Below are 21915 nucleotides of genomic sequence, written 5' to 3'. Positions count from 1 at the left end.
TGAATTCTCTGTAACTTTGGTGTAAGGAAAGACTTTTGACTATGACTTAAAATTTAGAGGCAATAAAAGATATAAAAATTTACAAGAAAAAATATTGCAGGCCAAAACAAAACAAAAACAAAAACCCCACTTAAACAAAGTTGACAAAGACAAATTGGAAGCTATTTGCAACTAAAGAATTTATTTAAAAATCACAGAAAGAGACCTGGTAGGCCTGATTAAAACAAAACAACTACAAAAACAAGCAAAAGACAAACAGAATACACACATACACCTATCTGAACACCATTTGAACATAAGAAGAGAAATAGAATTTTAAACAACTCTGCGGTACTATTTCTCAACTCTGTGATTGGCAAAAATTTTAAAGTTTGACACTACATTTTGTGGGTAAGGCTTTGGGGAAATAGGAATCCTCAATACCTTGCTGATGGGAGTAAAAATTGTACAACCTTTAGGAGGAGAATGTTACAGTATTTAACAACATATATGTTTACCTTTTGACTCAGCCATCCCATATCCAGGAACTTACTTTGAAGATACACCGCCTGAAACATGGAAATATATATACAAAAGGTTACTCAATGCAGCATTGTTTGTGACCATAAATATTGGAAATGTAGCCAAGTCATTAAATCAACTATGTTGTAGCCACATAATGGAGTACTACGCAGCCATAAAAATAATTGAGGGTAATATTTGTGAACCATTTTTAACTGAAAAAAGCGAAGTACAGAAAGATATCTACACGGTGCTGCCTTTTTTATAAAAGTGGAGAAAAGAAAATACACATGTCTCTCCTTGAAAAACAAAGGATACTCAGAGATACAAGAGATAGATGTGAAGAAGGTAGAAGAAACAAGAGGTGGGGGAGTGACACTCTCAGTATTTTTATATAGCTTTGACTTTTGGAATGTTTATATACTCAAAACAATTATGCAATAATGAAGTTTTTATAAATGGGGAAAACAAAACCTAAAATGGAATGCAAAAAAAAACCCAAACAAATAAACTTAACTATATTTCAAATCAATGACATAATCTCACCAAAGGAGGGGGAAAAACCAACCCAAGTAATTTTTGTACACAGTATACTATACCCTCAGACTAAATATAACAAGAACTATAAATAAATATGAACTCAAGTTAGTTGAATTTGCCACAGTTTGTTACAGTCGTATGGGTCAGTAATTATAAAACTGCTTTCAGCATATTATAGAATTAAATAAGTAAATACATTGAGGATAATGAGGCCAGATTTCTCATTGTCAGAGAAGGTTGTGTTGGATTAAAATTGGAGTTATCAGTATGACCTCATGGTTTATTTTATATCTACATATTACAGATATGTATTTTACTTATATATCTTTATAGGTATATACACATAGATGTTATATCTACATCTATGTAGATACAGATGTATGTATATATATTTTCTTTTTTTTTTTTTTTTATGTCCACTGAGAAGACCCAGAAGCCATGGCACTCCAGGAGCAATGAACACCACTATGCCCAGATTTAGTTTCTGAATTTCAAACCATTCTCCACTAAAAGAAAACAGAGTCACTTGGAGATACATCTGATTTCATAGCTAGCACAGGAAAAGTTCAAGATGAATCTGCAATATCTTCTTATACAACAAATTAAGGAAATTCTCCAAGAATAAGGGCAGAGAAGGAAGTTTGAAGGGGTTCCCACTGCCAAATCTGGGATAATGTGGGCATCAAAATAAATTATATTTACAGATTATCTATTGAATAAAGTAGGAATCCGTAAGTTCATACTGACATGAATGAATGAATGAATGAATGAATGAATAAGTGAAGGAGCAGAAAAAGCTATTCCCTATAATATATTGCCACAAAATAAGTAGAGAAGAAATAAAAGAGTTTTAAAAATCATTTCACAAATATCCTTGTAATAATCGATTCAGCAAGAATCATCAATAGATGTTAAAACTAGTGGGTGAAAGTTTGACAAGAAATGTTTTATCTATACAATGAGATACCACCTTACACCGGTTAGAATGGCAGACATTAACAAGACAGTAAACAAGTGTTGGCGAGGCCAAGATCTATAAAGAGCGTATCAAACTCAACACCCAAAAAACCAATAATCCAAGAAATGGTATATCTACATTGTCTCAAAACATCTTCTCACAAAATACTTATTAATGACAAGGGGAAACAGTAAATTTGAAGAAATGAACCTGGCGAACACCTTCTGAACCTTGCAATCCAATTTAATATTGCCAGTAGTGGGACACATTGATATCATGTACCTACTGGTGCTCTAAGAAGGACATGATGTCACACCTGTGGGGCTCCTGCCAAAAATGCATAAACTTACTCTCATCGTGAGCAAACATTACAGACACTAAAGTCAGAGTTTCCCCTTTGGTTCATATTTCTCTGCAAAGATTTCTATCATGTATTTATCACATACCTTGCAAATATGCACTGATGCGTCTGCTTCCTCCTGGACCGAAGTTCCTAGAATCAGGAACAAAGTTATTTATCTCTGAATCCTTCTATGTACATTGCCTTCTTATGCATAACTCAATAATCACATTTATTATATTTCAAATACTTCTTTGTGTGGTTTTCTTCCTCATTTTAGTGAGAAAACCCAACTAATAATGGCTTGAATAAGAAAGGCACTTGATTACCTTTCAGAGAATTACATCTAGATGCACACAGTTCCAAAGCTGGATCAGCAGTTTAATGATTTTATGGGATTTTGTGAGCATCTCTCTGATTCAATTGGCCTTTCCTTCAATTTCAAGATGGCCACTACTGCTTTATACATCATGGTCTTGGAGAACGGGGCACCAAGAAGTAAGGAAGTAGGTGGTTGGCTCAGGCCTCTTATCAGGAGAATTCTTCCCTAAGTCCCCAGTAGATTTCCCTTGAAGTCTCATTCATATGATAACTCCTAGACAAATTACAAATCATCCTCTCAAGCAAAACACAGTACTGTCTGAACAAAACGAGGGGTTCTGTTAAGAAGGAAGAACATGGGGGATCTGCTGAGGGGGCAGCATTAGCGCCTGCCATATTCCTTCACTAAAGTGTAAGTTCTCTGATGGCAGAAACTGATTCTTACTCATTTTTATGGATTTATCTTTTACCTCCAGGGCATAGCATAGCACCTGGTCAATAAATGTTTGTTGAATGAATGGAAAAGACCAAGTGTGAATCGTATAAGAAAATAACAAACATGGGGAAGTAACAAAGTTACAGAAATGTACAAATTCTTATAATCTTGGACTCTGGCCTCTAACTCTCAATTCCCTTCACAGAAGGTAACTTGAAGACAGGAATGAATCATAAAAGTGTTTTGTGTTTCAGGGCGGTTGGTCTAGCATGAGTAAGATGGGAAGTAGGAAGCTTCTAGGCAGAGAGGCCGGTATATCTGTGGAGATGCTTCGTATTGAAAAATGGATGGCTGAGGCTGCATATAACTAGAAATGAGCAGAAGGGGAGGCTCCGTATGCCCCACACAAGGCACGGTTGCTGGAGGCTCTGCTATCACACCCGGAAGCCTCACATCCCAAAGAGGCGAAGAAGTGGACTCTTCAGCATTCTGAGAGCAAAGACACCTTTGCCAAAAGGTCCATAGTAGACCTTTTCTCCCCACACTTCTTTGAAAAGAATGTGGCCACAAGCCCATTCCTAAACCAGCCCCTGAAAGGGGAATGGAATGAGTGTGACTGATTTAGGTTAATCGTTCAGGGTGGGGTGGATGCCGGCGAGGAAATCTGCATGGAGGCTGGTCTGGTTTGGGAGTTGTTGCCACCATGTTGCTTAAGAAATTCAAAAGCCTGAACCTGCTTTATTTATTGTAGGTAAAAAAATTGTTATGAAAGTAGGTTGTAAGAGATATTTTAAAGCGAGAATAGTCAGTCACTGAACATGGGGCAGGAGGGGCAAGTGAGAAGGGGAAATCAAAGAGGTTCTGACATTAAATTTCTCCTCAAAATTGATCTACAGCAACAACAGAGAGATAGGGAGACACTTACCGACTATTTCCAGAAACTTGGGAACTATTCCCAGACTGAAAGTTCACTTGTGGTTAACAAGGAACAAACAAACAAAACCCAAAGCAACTAGCAGAATGTGGGACTCACAGCACTTTACTATCTGGCAAGACAGGGAGAAGGTCAGCTAAGAACAGCATATGCAATAAAGTCTTCATGGGGCTAACGACCACTTCACCTCCCAAGTGGATGAAAACCTGATAAGGAGACACTCTTCTGCTCTGAATTTTGATCAGTTGGGACAAATTAGGTAAGAAGAACAACTCTGCAGAAAATAGCAGCTTACGCTTTGGGAAAGAAGGGAGGAATAGCATCAGCTCGGTCAGACATGGGCTTTCAACATTGGGAGGGTGGATGTTCAGAGTTCAGAGAAAAGATAAGAGGTTAGAGACTCCCATGAAGACATTCTGACTACTATTCCACCTCGTGTGGATGGCCTAGGACTGGGAAGGGGAGGCCACAAGACGTTTTGTGGCTTCCCAAGATGCTTTCTGATGATCCCCAATTTAAAAGGACTCTCTATTAAAAGATGGAAGGAGGTATCATCCCAGAGTGGCTAAAACCTTGACCACGGTGTCAGATAGAATAGGGGGTAAATCCTGGCACTGACTCTTAGTAGCTGTGTGGCCTTAGACAACTTGTACAACTGCGCTGTGCCTTCATTTCCTTATCTTTAAACCACATGTAAGAAGCCCTTCCCACGGGGTTGTTTAGGATAAAGAAGATGACAGCCGTAGAGCACATGATTGTGGTGCCTGGCATAATGTGACTGATAGGCGTGTATCAATATTCTACAAATAGATTGTAGAATCCACCATGTAGAGTGTAGAAACTACAATAATTAAAAAATATTATTTTTACCTTTTTTTTTTTTTTTTAAAGATTTTATTTATTTATTCGACAGAGATAGAGACAGCCAGCGAGAGAGGGAACACAAGCAGGGGGAGTGGGAGAGGAAGAAGCAGGCTCACAGCGGAGGAGCCTGATGTGGGGCTCGATCCCAGAACGCTGGGATCACGCCCTGATATCTGAAGGCAGACGCTTAACCGCTGTGCCACCCAGGCGTCCCTATTTTTACCTTTTAAATACTTTTTAGTAAAAAGAGAGGAATTAGGAAAAAAAAATCAGGACCATTTTCCACAGTTGTATTTGCTAGAGGAGTCTCTTCAGCATGCTCAGAGAATTCAATCAGTAGAGAAAAATGCCAAAGAAAAAGCGGAAACCCCCAGCCCCCAACAAGCCAGCTGAGCTCCCCTCCCCAAATGTAATCACCGCTAATAGTTTCTTACGATTACTTCTAGAAAACATTTTAAAACAAGTTTTATTTTTAACTAAATGCCAAATAAGATGCAAAAAAAAAAAAACAACAGTAGAAGTTGGTCAAATACGGTGTGTGGTGCAATATAAATTAAGAGCAGAAGCAACAGAGCACATGCACCCTGTTCTCCTCCTCTCCCTCCCTCCCCCCTTCTCCCCTTCTCCTCTTTCTTCCCTTCCCCCATCTCTTCCTGTCCTTCCTTCTCTTTTCTCCATGCCAAGTAGAAAGACTGGAGCTCAGCGGCCTGAAAGAACTGAAGATCCAGCCAGGAGAGGAGCCTGACATCGACCTGACAGGGCTACACGAGGTCGGCAGGTGCGCCTCGCTGATTTATCTCCGGGAGCTGGGAGGACCCGGGAAGAAACGATGGAAATGCTGCTCCTTGTGTTTACGGAACTTCGGTGTCAGGAGAACTGGCTCCCGAATCTCAAAAAGTAGATCAACGTGGATGCCCCCAATAGTAGACTAGTTTCTTCAGTGTGGAACCTGAGCACCTTCTAGAATGGGTCAGTAAAGGAGATGTGAGGAACTGGGAAAGGAGATGTAGAAAGCCCAAAATGGACGCAACACCTTCTCTTCTCTGACAGTTCACTAGACCTAGAATCTACAAGGAATGTTGGAGCCACAGTGGATCTGGGCATCATGAGGCAGTTGACCAAGTTGCTGCTGATATCCTTATGGGGAAGTAGAGAATGTGATCTGGGGGTAAAGACATTCATGTGGCTTCCTAATTAGCTGGGCCACCAGAGGTGAAGGATGCTGAGGAGGGGACCCGACAGGTGGCATCCAGGAAACATCATCCACGTCATCCTACTCAGCATGGCCGTGGTTGGCAGGAGACCTTAGTCTTACCTGATATCTGTTTTCTTTTTTAAAGGAGAATGTGCTTTAATGTTACATGTGTAAATCAAAATTAAGTTTTAAATTTTTAAATATTTTAATACAATTTTATAATAAAATTTAATTATTAAACGAACATAATTATAATAATAAAATATCCTTTTGCTGTTTCCCCACCTTTGTCTAGGGAAATTCCAAACATCTAAGTTCTTTGTGCTGAACTGATTGCAAAAAAGGCTAGAATTATTCCCCTGTTCCTATATGTCCACATTTTGCACCAAGACCTTGCAGCATTTTCCATCAAGAGCTGTCCCTGTTCCTCAAACGGAGGAGTCTAGTGACTTGCTACGGCTAATAAAATGGAGAAGTGGTGGTATGACAGACCCAAACCTAGGTCTTGAGTAGCTGAGCGTGTATTTTCACTTTCCCTCGGCCCCCTCTGTACACCAAGCCCAGGCCAGCCTGCTGTATGAGACAAACCCATCCCCTCGAACCCCGCTGGCAGCTAACATGCTGCTGGCCTGTGAGCCGGGCCATCCAAGACCAGCCAGCCCCAAATCGGCCGCCTGGCCACGGACACAGGAACGCGCCCAGCCGAGAGCAGACGGGCCTGGCCCAGTTCGGCAGAACCTCCCAGCTGATCTGTTGACTCGTGAGCAATAGTGAAGGCTTATTGTCTCGAGTCACTGGGTTTGGGGTCGGTTGGCTACATAGCAGTAGCCGATTGTTACAGCCGCGCACGCCTCCTTCTCTGTCCATCTGGCCACTCCCGCACTCCTGTTCTTGGCTTCCGCTCCATGCTGAACAAACCACGATGTTTGTTCCACAGCCTCACAAATGCAAAGCCGCTGCCTGGTTTGCCCACCTCCTCCCTCGCCCATCCTTCATCTGGCCGATTCCTCCTCATTCCCGGAGACTCGTCACGGGCCCCACCCTGGCCGGGCAGCATTCCCAGGGCCCGCTTCTCCAAGCCTCTTCCCACCTCCCGCCTCTCCTTCTGTGGGCCGCTGGTCCTCATCCCGCCTCAGCACAGCCCTCATCCTGGGTTACAGCATCTGTGAATTCAGCCGTCCGTTCTGGCTTCACTGTGAACGCGTTGAAGGTAGAGATCTTGTCCTTTGTTGTCTCAACAACTACTTCAATTCCTTACACACGTGTGGTCGGCGCTCTCAAAGTGTCTGTTCCATGGTGTGATGAAGTGTATAACCGAACGAACCCGAAACTAAAGAGAGTGTATTTAGTTTTCAAAAGAGAAGATATGAAGGATATTAATGATCCCTATTTAATAAATATACCAGGAGCATGGGAACAGCCACAGGTTACCAACTAGATCTTCAATGGTCCAGAGTAACCAGCTGACACAGCAAGTTTCCGTCCGTTAGTCATCCACCCCTCACAGGCAACACGTGTTCCCCAAAGCAGAGGTCACCACTAATGAAAACTCTTATATCTGTAAGGGGTCCCTGAAAATATCCCATGAAATCTGTCTTTTACATGGGGACCAGATCATGCAGCGCCATGTCTGGGAAGCCTCGTTTCCACCCACAACGGAGCTGCTGTTTCTATCACTTTGAGGAATCAGGGAAAGGCAATCCTACACACAATAGGATGAGTGCATAGACAGCATTTATTGATCACCCCAAGGAAAAGACTCCAAAGTAACATGGTAACTTCTTCAAAGAAGTTTGGAAGGGTTGTCATATGGAAGAGGAACCCTCTATCTATGATCCTAAAAAGGTAGAGCGAGGACCAACGGAGGTTGAAGCTGGGCAGATACATGCATGCGTGGGTCTCCTAATCATTAGATTTGTTTTAAAATGGCGTGAACAACTCGTAAGAAATAGTGTCTTCTTTTGTCCTTGGAGATGTCCAAAGAGAAATTGGCTGACAGCTTATCAGCAAAGTGGCAAGGAAGTTTCATGCTACGGAGTCCCCCTCTGCTTGGCGATTCAGCAAAAGATAGCTCTATTTGGGAATTACCACGTGCCCACTTCCCACAAACGATCTGCACTGATGACAAGTACCTGCGGAAGCGTGGTAGACATGTGTGATGATATCTGCCTAACTCTGAGACTCTCTTTTCACACAAACAGCGTTTCAGCCTCAATCACCATCCTCCGGCTGGACTAGACAGACCAGGGGTGGACACATGACACAAGCCTGAATTTCAAAGATGGAAATTTGGGTACTGTGGGGCAATTGCCTTCAGACATGCTGAGAAATACACAAAGAAATGCTGACCGATCGAATACTATGTGCCAGGCACTGTTCTAGGCGTGGGCGAGCCTGCAGGAAACAAACCAGATAAATTCCCTGATTTCATGAAACTCACATTTACTACAGGGCCAGGAAACAAATATAAGAGGCAGAGAGAGGGAGAGCAAAAGAACAAGGCCTGAGTTTCCTGGCAGGCCCCTGAGAACTGCCTATGGGTTCTGTGAGAAACCCCAATGGTTCTCCAATAAACTTCCTGCTTGCTTATGCTGACCGGAGTCGGTTTCTGTTATTTGCAGCCCCGAGGGTCTTTCACTAAGATTCCATATGAAATGCATTTGGCGTCACACCCGTCCTCGTCACCACCACTTTGGGGCAGGTGGAGCAGGGGAATCTTTGTAAGATCAATGGGTCAGAAGCTAGTGGTAGAGAACTTGAAAACTTTTCTGGCCCTCCTTCCTCCTAGCCATTCTCGAATTTAGGGGCTCTCTACTTTCCATAATAAGGAAGAGCAAGGGAAGCTGCTTCCCCAGATACTCAGGACGGCAGAGCAAAGGTTACGTGATAGGCAGAGTTTAACGCTCTCAACTGCATCCAGGTATTATTGTTACTTAATATTCCTACAAAACTGTGTGATAAGCAAGGAAGTACATTCTCCACCCAGGCTTACAATAATAAATAAAATCATTCCAAAACAAGGGGAATAAAAATTCGCTCCCCCAAGAGCTTAGAGGGGAGAGGCAAGTTGAATAATACGGGACAGCAATGTGGCCTGAGATGAGTTCAGGAAGTTTTCAATAGACCGTGACCCAGCGTGGTCAGGTTTCCAGGGGCTTTTTGAGAGAGCCGAGGGAGAGCTGTGTGAACGGCCTGGGGCCAGCATGCTTATCAAGGGGGTGCAGGTCCTAGGACAGTGCGTACCCCCTCCTCCAAGGAGCTTCCGGTCCTCAGGCTTTAAGTTTTGGAATCTTCAATTTATTAAGAAAGAGGGCAGAGGATTTAAAAAAAAAAAAAAAAAAGCACCTTCCCATGTCCTCAAATCTGCTTTTATTTTAATGACTCTGAGATGCAGATCTTCTTTCAATATTCTGCTTGCTGATTAATTTCCTGTTGACTCCGAAGGTAACTGAAAACCTCTTGGATGAAGCAGAAATAGCCCTAATGCAAGTGATTCTTAGTAATGGGATTGAGTCACTTGGGACAGCCTTCAGGGGCTTCCTCTAAGCTCCGCATGAGTGGGTGGTTTCTGGCACTCGACAGTTTAAAATGTGTCCACTCATAAACACGTTCAACATAAAGTCATTCTCCTCCCTCTTCCAGCGCCCTGGGAGGGTCCACCTCGTGTTCAATTCTGGAGGCACAGCCCTAGCCCAAGTTGTGAAATCGGCTCTGTCTGCCCTCATCCTCCTCCCAGGGCCCCCTTGCTTTGACCTTTCCCATCAGTCTTGACACTTACCTCTCTCTCCATGTCCAGGTTCCTCATTCTTCTGTATTCACCCAGTTATCACAACCTGCAGAAAGAAAACACTTTTCTATCAGTCATGTACACCTGAGTATGAACTTAAGTTGATTACTTCTCCTGGGGTTACCCACATATAAACCCTTACATTTGAAGGGCAGGGAGGTTTAAGGGAAATAGCAGTGGGATGGTTGTTCAAAGACTCCAAACCCCCTCCGGCTGGGTTTCCTGGGCCAGGCACTTCACTTCTTAGTTTTGATTTATTTTTTTAATTCTATAACATCAGACGTTTAACTGGATAATTTCTAATAGCAGGGGCATATTTGAGGAGAGCTGGAGCTTCCCCGGGTCTCGGAGCCAATCACATTGTGTTCGGCCTCTTTCATCTAAATGCCAAGGGATCCAAAGTCACCTTCCAGCAGCTGAGAGCCAATGTCTGCAGATTTTCTGTCTGGGAAAGTTCCTGCCAGGATTTTATGCAAGGAAAGCCACATTTATTATTCTGGGTATTTATTCACACCTAAGGTTCCTAATACTAACTTCCTAACGCTACCTAATACAGTGTGATCACCACGAAATCAGTTTAAAACTAAGAAATGTAGGAGCGCACAGGCCCTAAGCTCTCCACAGAACTGCCAGCCACCTCTTGGCCCCGCATGGGTGCTTCCCACATGGTTCTCCAGCGAGACTGCCGTTTCTAGCCTTGGTTGCATATAAACCCCCAGAGGAGCGTTTAAAAGTGCCGTGCCCGGGTCACCTCCCAGGCCAGCTACGTCAGCGTTTCTCTCTGCAGTGGGGCCAGACAACAGTATCTGAAAATCTTTGTAATTCCAGTTTTCCTCAGAATCCCCTTCGGGATGTACATGCAGGACCCAGAGATCGTCTGAGGTGGAGCGCACCTTTCAACCCCTGCCCGGCTGAAGGAGCTACTCAACCTCACCTTTCTTCTTTTTCTCAAAATCTACGTAGATGAAGGAGTCTCCACTTTATGACTTTGTTCCACTGGGCAAATCAGACTTCGTATATACCTTCTTCTACTGCAACATCATTTTACCTTGAAGAACCCGCATGTCAGCCTCTGGGGCATCCCAGTCCCTCAGACTCTGGGGTCGTCCCATCCTTTAAGATGCTCAATTAAATCTCTTTAAGCGTTCGCCCAGTATACCTGAGGATCCCTAGGGACCTGCATTTCTGTCGATGCCTCTTCTTGCTTTCCCTAAACTGTTTCTCTCTGCTCTCTGTGATATCTCCTGCCTCCACCACCCATTTTTCCCATTTCTCTCCATGGTCAACACCCTCCCTATTCCTTTACTCCCTCAAAGCACCTCTCACAAACCACTGTGTGTGTAACAGGTTTTATGGATAGTTTAGTACTAATAAAGGGCATTATCACACGGAAAAGCACAGGCATCAACTTAAAATTGAACATCAGACGCCATCATCCTAAGATCCAGCAGCCATGGAAAATTCCAGTCACATAGAAGTATTTTTTATTTTTTGGCCACACCCATGCAAGAGACTTTGTCATCTTTTCTCTTGCTGTTAGACACTATTCCTCCAAATTCCTGATCATTATTTTTAATGCCAGGAAATTCACCTTTCAAGATCGTAGGCCAACCTAGCCTCTGCTGACTTTAACACATCTCTCTATGCTCATTTGCTTGGCAAAGGAGAGGCCAAAAGCATAAAGGAATGCACAGTGGTTAACATAACATTTTCCTTCTAGCCGGGTCACTGTTCTGAGCAGAGACACTGGCTGAGGTCCTGGCTTCCATGGGTCTGCTCTCCTAGTTCTGTTGCACCCAGTCTGGTCTGATCTCAATTCCTTGATTTAGCAATCAGTCCGTGGCTGAGTAGCTACGTGATATCTCTGCTAGCTGCTGGCAGGGCCAGCAGGACATCGGAGCTGGGAGCGACTCAAGGAGAGTCCAGCTCCTCCACTTAGGGGTGACTAAAATCAAGAGCAGCCGGTACCAGCCCGGGAGCATGGCGTGGCTCACAGTGGGCACTCAGGCCTCCTGGATTCCCGTGCAGCTATACAGCAGTGAGGCCTTGGATGAACTTCTCCGGGTTATTATTAGCTTCGAGGCTAATAATAGAATCCATCTCATCATGCCGCTAGGATAAATGAACTATTGCATGCAAATGCCCTGGGAACAGTGTTTGGACACAGTACATGCTCAATCTTATCATGACCTAGGGTCCCACAGCCAGTTAGGAAAAAACAATGAGAAGCCAAGCCTTTGGACATCCTGTCCCCTGTGCCTCCTACCCTGCCAGGTAATAAAAGATAACTCATAGGTGAGACAAAATCTTGCCATCTAGCTGGGTGAACAAAACTAAAACATCTAAAACAATCAGGGGCGACCATGAAGGAATGACTGAAGGAATAAAGCAGGGATTCCCAAGCGCGGCTCACGTTAGCCTCATCTGGGAGATTTTTCAGAATCCTGATGCCCAGATCACACCCAGACCAATTAAACCAGACTCCCTGGGCGGGGGACCCTTAGCATCAATGTGTTTTAAATCTCCCAGGTAATTTCAGTTTGGTAAATGCAGCCAAGGAAGAAAATCACTGGTTGGAGCCATCATGACCCCCGCCCCCCACGGGCCATCTCTGTTCAAAGTGGCGATGTGATTTGCCGCTGATCACTACAAGTACTTTGGAAAGTCCAAATGTGACTAGTTCTTAGGACTCCTTATCCAGTCATTTTTTAAAATTTTTATTTATTTGTTTTTTAAGTTGAGTTGTAATTAACATACTCATGTGGAATTTGAGAAACAAAACAAATGAACAAAGGGGGAAAGAAAAAGCAGTCCCTGTTTTTTTAAAGCTATCCTTGATGAGAACTTCATTATGTGCCAGGCTGGACCCTTCTGGTGCCTTCCCTCACCGACACAGCACAATGATCCAGTGAGGCCGGTTCTGTGAGTCCCGCTTTGCAGATGTGGAAACTCAAGGCTTGAAGCAATGAAGTGACTTGGCCAAAGTGACACAGATAATGTTCTTGGAGCTGGGACTCAGGCAGAGGCCTTCCAATCCAGAGCCCAGGGGAGCAGAGCATGACTCCCTCTCACTGCTCTGCCCCCTGAAGCATCTTTTCTCAGAAAGCCTTCTCTCCCCTGCCACCCACCATCTGCAGGCAGAACACTTCCCAGTCTGTCACCACCACCTCCACCCTCTTCAGTACCGTGACCCAAACGCTAGTGTTGTTCTTTTATAAAATAGAGCTCTGCTTATGCCTTTGCTTCAATCCTGCCCCAAAAGAGACAAACTACCCCATCTCTGTCACAAATACTTATATAGCCTTTTTCTTGCTAATTCCCACATTAGTTTCCTTTCCATTTCTAGCTACTTTTATCCCTGGACTGCTGAACTTCCAGCCTTCTTTATAGCCCCCCAGCCTACTCCTACTAAAACTACTCAGCACAGTGTAAGGTGAACCTCTGTCCTCCTCTGCTGTGTTTCCATCCCCAGTCTTCCAGAGTATAATTATCTCACTCTGAAAAGCCTTCATCAAAAGAGCTTGCTTGCATTTTCTTTTCTTTCTAAGGCCAAATTCCTTACTATAGATGTATTAATTATCTATTGCTCTGTAACAATATTACAGCAAAATTACTAGCTTAAAACAGCACACATTAATTATCTCACAGTTTATTTGTCAAGAGCCCAGGAACAACAAAGTTGGGTCCCCTGGCTGGTGTGTCACAAGGCTCTAATCGAGGTATGGATGGTGGCTGCAGTCTCATACAAAGCTCGACTGGGGAAGGACCCACTTCTGAGCTCATTCAGGTGGCTGCAGCATTCAATGCCTTGCAGCGGAAGGACTGAGCACTTTGGGTTCCCGTTGGCTATTGGCCAGAGGCTGCCCTCAGCTCCTTGTTGTAACATACCCTCCACAGACAGCTCACGACAATGGCAGTTTTCTTCTTCAAAGGCAGCAGAGGAGGGGGTGTCCTTGCAAGTTACGAATTACAATTGTATATACTGTCATCACCTACACATAATCATAGTCCAATTACCTTTGCTGTGTCCTACTGGTTAGAAGCAAGCCACAGGGTCTGTCCACACTTAAGGGAAGGGATAAGGGCATGAATACCAGGAGGCAAAGATCATGAAGATAAACCTCCCTAGACCTGGTCTTCTACAATGGGGTGTGAGCACCCCACCCCCTTGCTGCTCCTTCTGAGTATTCCCTCTTCTTTCCACACGTCCACTTCCTGTCCCTGGTCTTTGCCCAGATTGCCCCAAATTTGGAGGGTAAGGGAAGTAAAATTTCTTCCACCCTCAACCCTTACTCTAAGGACAGGAAAGGCATTTGGGCAGAAGCCCTTCATTGTCAGTTAAGGTAATACAATTTGTCAATGTAACCCAGGGTAAAAGGGGTCAAATTCCACCCTCCCTCAACATAAAAGGGGCTCAGCACAAGTTTACGTGAAATAGAGTCAAATGTATGTAGATGAGAGGAATATGAGTTTTTCATGCTAATCAAATGGCTATAGTTGGAAGGAAATGAACCCTGTTATGATGAGGTGAGTTTAGTTGTGGAGATTCAAAGAGAGAATAAACCATAAGCCAGAGTGAAAGCCCTTCCACTCTTTCCCACTGACCAAAACTCACCCCTATATACACACTGCCCCTCTCCAAGCCAGTCATCTCAGAGACCAGACTTCACTCTTTTTGCTGCTGAACCCGCAAAAGTTAGGCTGAGGAGAAAAGCCATTACAGAGGATGCAAACAACAGGAAAGGACCAAATGTATAGGGCTTGATTATGTCTCTAGGGAGTGGTGAGTTTTACCTTGAGAAAAAAGGTATAGAGGAGTGTAAACCAGAATTCATTTCAGCTGTAAAAACCACAAAATTTCCAAATAAGAATGACTTAAACAAAAACAAAGATTGTCTCTCTCTCATGTTCAAGAAGTCTGGAGATAGCCAGAGCGGGCTGGCAAATCATCCCCGGGGGCAGAGAAGCAGACTCCTTCCTCTGTGCTGCGCTCATATATATGCGCAATCTCCATTCCCAAGGTAACTTCATGGTCAAAGTGATTGCCAGAGCCGCCATCGTGGCATTGGTCTTCCAGTCAGTAGGAAGGAAAAAGGAGAGAAGAAAAGCATCTTTTACTCCATTTAAGGACACAGCATGGAAGCTACGTACACAGACTTCTGTTAACATCCACCTGGTCAAAAGCAAAGCATATAGTCCCACCTGGCCACAAGACAGGCTGGGAGCTGTAGTCTTTATTCTGGTCAGCTAAGTGCCCAGATAAAAATCATTCACTTCAAAGAGGTAAATGCCTACGGGTGGACAACGAGCATCCTCTTGCCCAGATGTGGTGACTGAAGACGCAGCCCCTGCCTGTCCCTGCCAGGGAGGACTCACTGCCCTAGCTTTTGGGGGGGCATCAGTGGACAGCCTCCCGCTCAAGCTCCTGCAGATCTGCCTCAGCTGCAGGGAGATGCCCGACCCAAGGATTTGTCCACACTCAGCGGCTGAGCTGGGGGCATGGAGGTGGGCCTTTCAGCAGGTGTGGGACAACTCTGTCAGATCATTTTAGCCCCAGAGCCCCTGTGGGCTTGGCCAACGTTGCCGTTGGCGAACTTTGGGGTTCTGCTTCTCCTTCATCTCAATCCTGCTCCCACTTCCTCCTTTTCACAGCTGTTGACACCAAAGGTACGACTTAATAAACACTCTGTGCCCCAGGCTCTGGTTCCCAGGGAACCCCACCTGCAAGAACAGGGGGAAGAGGATTTAAAGAGAAAGGACCACAGGATGTAAAGAGAGAAGAGAGAGAGTTAGGAAATAGGGAAGTACGTGAGGGACCCCATTCGTCTGGGTTCTCTGGAGAAACAGAACTTGTAGGGTGTGACTGCCTGTCTGCATATGCGCATGCATGTGTATATGCATAAATAGAAAGCAATTTATCATAAGGAATTGGTTTGCACAATTTCAGAGGCTGATAAATCTCAAATCTGCAACGGGGTGCTGGCAGGCTCAAGACCCAGGACGGCCGATGGCACAGATGAAGCCCAAAGGCGGTCTTGCTGGAGAATTCCCTTTCATTCACAGAGGCTGGGTTTTTTTAATTCTATTTGGCCTTCAACTGATTGGATGAGGCCCACTCGCCTTGTGCAGAGTAATCTGCTTACTCAAAGTTCCCAAATTAAAACATTAACCTCATCCAAAAATACCCTCCAACTTGACACATAAGATAACCCCCAGAGACAACCTCTCGAGACCCAGGAAGCTCCCTTCTGGAACCTCCACGAATCTCCCTTCATCCCCCAATACACACATGCATACATGTACACGGGCCAGGGGGTGGGCGTTTGTACTGAAGGTGGCTCAACAGAGGAAGAGCCCTGATTCCAGCAACCCCTCTGATCCCCTGAGAAGCTGTCAGACCTCACAGAAAGCCTGGGTAAAGCCCACTCCAGGTATTGCATATTAACTTCAGGAAAGGTGACAGGGGTTGGGATCCAAAAATATAAAATGGAGAGTGTCTCCCTCCACCCAGAGACAGCAGCAGCTGCAGCTGCCATGGAGCACGTATGTACAAGCAATAAGCGAGCCAAGAAAGGTCCTTCTCGCCCGCCTTCCGTGCCCACGTGAGAACAGAAAAGAAGAGGCCATCAGGAAGATCGAGCAGGCAAGGGTCTGAGCTGATGCCCAGCACATCCTCCCGGCTCAGGGCTGGCCTGGCGCCTGTCAGCCTTCCCTGCCTAACTCCATCCATTCTTTACAACTTCGCCTTATTTGTCCTCTAACCACGCCTTTTTGTTCTGTTAGATCTAAGTATGTATTATAGTCATTTTTGTCTTTTCTGTTAGATGATTGGCAACCCAACTATAGTGATGATGTCCACTCTTTCACATGTACTTACAAGAGCCAAGCATGGCTTTACTTCTCATGTGCACTCAAAAAAGTCAGAGCCAAGATCTTATCATTAGGAATGCAGATTAAAACAGAAGGGGTGTCAGTCATATGTTACCATGACTTTCCTGGCAAAAAAAAAAAAAAAAAGTGTATATATATTCTATACATGATAGTGGAACATGTAGAAAAAAGCAATTACTTGTCCTTTTTTTCTTTGTTAGGATATAACCAAAATACAAGGAAAGAAACTTAGAAGACTCAGAAGCAGGGCAACTTGTGCTGATTAAAAAGCCCAGCCCTCCTGGGAACCGAGACGGAGAAATAACATGATTTGTTCATAGTCAGACAGCTTGCTAGTTGTGGAGCTGGGTTTTTAACACAAGTCTTAACTCCCATGATATGCTGTAAACGGTACTCAGGTTTCTTGGCTTCGTATTCCCATTCAATAAATCCATCGTTTTCACAAAAGCAGTATCACATGCCAATGGGACTTTCCAGTGTTTGCTGATGGACTGGCAGATGGTATTTACACTCTCACTGAACCCTGACTCCTCCTCTCATTGCATCCCCAACAGGGTCATCGGTACCCTCGCCAGGCACAGGGCAGGGAGAGGATCCTGCTAATGCTTCCCAGTAGCAGCCCCAAGATCTCCAATCTTTAGGGATTTGCAACACCTGGCATTTTATTGGATGATGTCATAGTTATCTCCTCCCTGCCCCAACCCCCATCAAAAATGCAATCAGGCGCATCAAAATGACTTTTAAAAAAGACGGTTAGCATACCTCCTTGAGAGGAGCACAGCTATGCTCCGGGTGTTGCAAACAAAGGCCCTCGCAGCCCCTCCCTCCAGGAAAATTAATAATGCATGAGGATTTTCAGGAATTGCTAGAAGTGTGACACCCACCCTTTCCAGATTTCCCGGAAGAATCATTTGTTTCTGACAAATAAGTTCATTTAGCATGTAATGAAATTTGATTTGATTTTTAGACCTTTGTAAATGTTTCATGTCCATCAAACCGTGCATGAGGAAAAATAACCCTGTGTTGGACCTTGTGGGGACTCTAACCCAGTGTAAAGAATGAACTAGAACAGGGGAAAGCAGCTCCAGCACCTCCACGCAGGTCTGGTCTCCAGCTCCTTCCCCTGCCCCCTTCCAGGCCCCAGGGCACTGACCACAGGAAGGCAAACACCTCCACTCCCGCCTGGCACCCAACCGTGGGCAGCTTGCTGCTCTCTTCCCACAAAGCAAATTTCATTTTGCCTTTTGCAGAAGATGAATGTGACTCATTTTCCCTGCTGAGGGTTATGTGATGACCTGTTATGAGCCACATATTCAACTGAGTCATGAGTGCTGAAGGCCACTTGTGCCCACTGGATCACATTTAACGCTCAGAAGTTCTATAAAAGCCCAAACCCACAAAAGCAACTTGACGGCAGGGCTCAGACCAGATCAGCGGCAAGGGGGATGGGGAAGGGGGGGGTCCTCACCACTGTCCCCTCAGCCATCCCCCGCCCCCCCCCCGAGCCCCACCCAGACCCTTCCCTGTCCTTTCCTCTACTCTCCACCCCTGCCTCTCCAAGGCTGGTCAAATCTGGGTTTCAATGCGCAGGCAGGATTTACCCTTTCTTGCGGAGGCTGCTGTCAGTTTCTGGCTGCAGGAATGAGGCCCTTACCAGCAATCCTCACCCAGAGCACACTGCTCCCAACTGTCTTCCTGTCACCTTCCGATTCATTTCCTGTAAGCTGTGACCCCTTCTGGGGAACATTAATTAGCCACCACGGTTTTTTAAATCAGAATTCTAGGAAAGTGACATCTGTATGACTCACACTTCTGCAGTTTAAAAAGTATTTACTATATTTGATTGAGGCAGACGCGTTTTGTGCTAGATACTTACTGTATGGATTTATGACCATCTGTAACCATTCTGGGAAAGAAAGAAAAAATCAGCACTATTAGCAGCGAAGAAGGAGTCGCCGTATCACTAAAACTGAGTGAAAACATATGGGATGAAATATCTCTAAATGATCTCATAAATGTCTTTATTTAGAAAACAACAGACTTCTTTTATAATGCTAGTTTCAAGAATACAGTTAACACAGCCCTTAGTTATTATATTCTACCACTCTTGATAAGATAAGGGAGTGATTTTACAACCTATATTGTCATCTATCTAAAGGGTTTTACAATCCATACAATCATAAGCTTGTAAAATAAACTATGCAAATTTACGGGGACCAGGATCTAAATTAATTCAGGTCTAAATAAATCAAACCCTAGCTAGACCGTGATTTAATTAAAAATTCGAAATATGACTCATGGCACTTAAGTCCACGGATGTGTACTGCCAAAAGAGGCATCATTGTTATGACAGAGACCAATGCAGGAAGGGCTGGTAGATTCTTCAAGCTCTAAATACAGGGAGGTATCAAGATAAACGGGGCATTCTAAGAGTTCCTATAATTGCTCGATCGATGTCTTGAAGGCCGTTTCAGAACGTCGTCCTGCAAATCCACAGATATGCATTTTCATTGTCAGTTTCTCTCCCTCTAGTTTTGGGTTTTTATGGTTCTCCTTACCTTCTTGTGAATATGTATATAATTTTTTTCAAACCTTATTTTTGTTCCTGTGTTTACTTTGTATATTATTACTTTTATCAACTATTTTCTCCCCTTCTATTTTCCGAAATACGTTCAGTGCCAGCAGCGCCCCACTGTGTCCCAGGGGCTTGTGCAAATCCGACTGTCTATGAGGCTTCCTTCCTGGACTGTATACAGATCATCTTTCACCTGGCTGGTGTCCTTCTTCAGCCCTGTGCCCCCAACAAGGACCTATGTCCACTGTTGGGTGACTCTGGGCATGAAGCAGATTTTGGGGCAGGGCATGTGGGGCAGGGATGTCCGAACCCCAACCAGGACACAGGAGCAGAGCGGCATGTGCGTGCCTATAAAGGTATTGGGACAGTTCTCTGAAACCTCAGTTCTCCTGGAAACCTGGGGGCACACAGCCTGCCAATCACAGATCTGTATCTGACTCCCAAGCCCCAGACAGCGCAGGTGCAGAGGAAGCCGTGGCCCCAGCAAGGCGCCAGGGAGGTGAGGTTTGTCTCCATTCCAGCTTCCCCCTCTTGTCTACGTGTGGCCCGCGCCACTCACAGCTGGCTTCTCCGCGGAGTGCTCCCTGGGCAGTGCCATTATGCAATAGATTCTTCCCCCCATTTCTCCAGTGAAAACCTTGCCATCACATTGGTGTTTTGAGACGAGTCTTTCATGCCTTCCGGCAAAGGAGTCAGGAATTTGGGAGTTTGGGGTCTCTGGTAGGGTGAGAAAGGGGATTCTCGTTGAAATCGAAAGGTCCTTAGGTGTCTGCCAGACCAGACAGGGCTTCTGGGCCTGTGCTCTACCTGGTCCTCCCAGCCCCCAGCCCCCACCACCACCGCAGGGCCTTCCATTCCTCCGCAGCCGGCTGGCTTTGAGAGCGGCACGGATTGGGAAAGGTTATCCAGTGGAGGCTGGGAAACACTGGGGCTCGCAGCAGAGGACAAGGGTTGGGATTTCCCCACAGGCTGACCTTGCTCAGGAGATGGGGCGGGAGCTGATACAAGTCTCTGAATTACTGTCCCTTCCTTTGGTCCTTCTTCCCCAAGTTCCTGAACAAATTTTGAGAGACTCAGAGAGAAACACGATATTTAGGATCAAGTTCAAGATGTCCCAGCATTTTCCTCAAGAAGCGCCAAAACCTAGGGCCTTCGACACCTGCTCACTGCCAGCTGTGACCAACCAGGAAGGGGAAAGGGGGAAACAAACATTCCCTAAAATGATGGAGGCCAGAGCCTTGGCAAATGAATCTCACCTCCTATCAGTTGATCTGATGAACCTGATGAACTCCTGAGGAGAATCTCCCAAGATGAAGCCGCCTTCCTTCTCTTCCTTCCGAAAAGTCCCTCACAAGCGGAGGAAGGCCCATCCATGAGCCTGTGGCGCCACCTAGCAAAACCAGGAGGTACTGGAGAAACACGGAGCCGGGAGGGTTTTGGATTTTGTTTTGGTTTTTTTCCACAACCAGAAAAAGGGGGTTTCCATTTCATTCACGGAGTTCTGGGAAATGGAATTTGTATAAAACCTTTCTTGCACATGATGGAAAACATGTATGAGCATCTAATGAGAAAATTTGGCCCAAAGGCAATTGTAATCAAAACATGAGGATAACAGTTTAGTTTTCTAAACTCGGCATTTTTTTCCCCAGTGACAGCTGTGACTCTGCAGTTTTTGCTTCAAGAAGAATTTGATTCTGCCTTAAGTTATACATTTTGAAAACTGACAAAGCTACCATTTCTCCTGTTTTCTTTTCTTCTCTCTCTCTCTCTTTTTTTCCCCTTTCTCTCCCAGGTCAGAGTTATCTCTGAATGATGCCAAGAAGTCCTGCAAGGAACACAGGCTCACCGAGGACAGATTCTATCGGAAAGTTTAGGTACAGTTCAGTCATGAGGACATTCTGACAATTTTATGATGTCACTGTGCCCCTTTGGGTTCAGGGGACGGAGATGAGGTTTCCCCTGTTCCCACACACCCAGCCCCGTAAGGAGACACCTGCCATGCGCAATGAAGCCACGGTTCATCAAGGGATCCAGGTACTCCCTAACCATAAATGGACACGGCCTGGCGCAGAAGGCTGCAGCAGCCTCCCATCAAAGCTGCCTGAAGCTCCGAAGGAAAACAGAGACTCAAGAATGCACCTCAGCTTCTGGTCAAAAGCTCTTTTGACCACCACATTGGGAAGAGGTGAGTCTTTGGCTTTGAAAGGGTCAGGAGAGCAGAGAGGGTGTGACCTTGGATTTTGGAGCCAAATGCCTAGGTTCCATGTTTGCTTCTTTTAATTTAAGCCTCACCTCAGTTCTCTATACAAAAAAAAAAAAAAAAAAAAAAAAAAAAAAAAAATCATTCCAGCATCTGATGTTTCCACAGGGTGAAGATTAAATGAGATAAACCATATAAAATGCTTAGGATAAGGCCTGGCACGTGGCAGGCACTTCATAAATGTTAACTAGTGTTTAGGTATCTCAGAGCTTAAAGAAACACACCAGAATTTCCTTGCACTCTAATAAACCAATCATGGTTTTCTTTCGCATTCGAAAGTTTTCGTTGACTAGCATTGTGTTTGTGTAGCCCC

General features: G+C 44.9%; 1 long non-coding RNA gene across 1 annotated transcript in view; it reads right to left on the bottom strand.

Moving 5' to 3' along the window:
• Positions 1-320: 320 nt before the first annotated feature.
• LOC103664691 overlaps positions 321-21915 on the bottom strand; it is a 45463-nt gene continuing 23868 nt past the window's right edge. The window contains exons 3-5 of the long non-coding RNA XR_005834878.1: positions 9868-9922; positions 2446-2492; positions 321-548 (exon numbers count right to left, since the gene is read on the bottom strand). This is a non-coding gene — a long non-coding RNA (uncharacterized LOC103664691). The remainder of the gene's footprint in view (positions 549-2445; positions 2493-9867; positions 9923-21915) is intronic.

This window comes from Ursus maritimus, unplaced genomic scaffold, assembly GCF_017311325.1.
Source record: "Ursus maritimus isolate PB19 unplaced genomic scaffold, ASM1731132v1 scaffold_15, whole genome shotgun sequence".
NCBI classification, from domain to species: Eukaryota; Metazoa; Chordata; class Mammalia; order Carnivora; family Ursidae; genus Ursus; species Ursus maritimus.
This window is presented reverse-complemented; position numbering and strand designations above follow the sequence as displayed.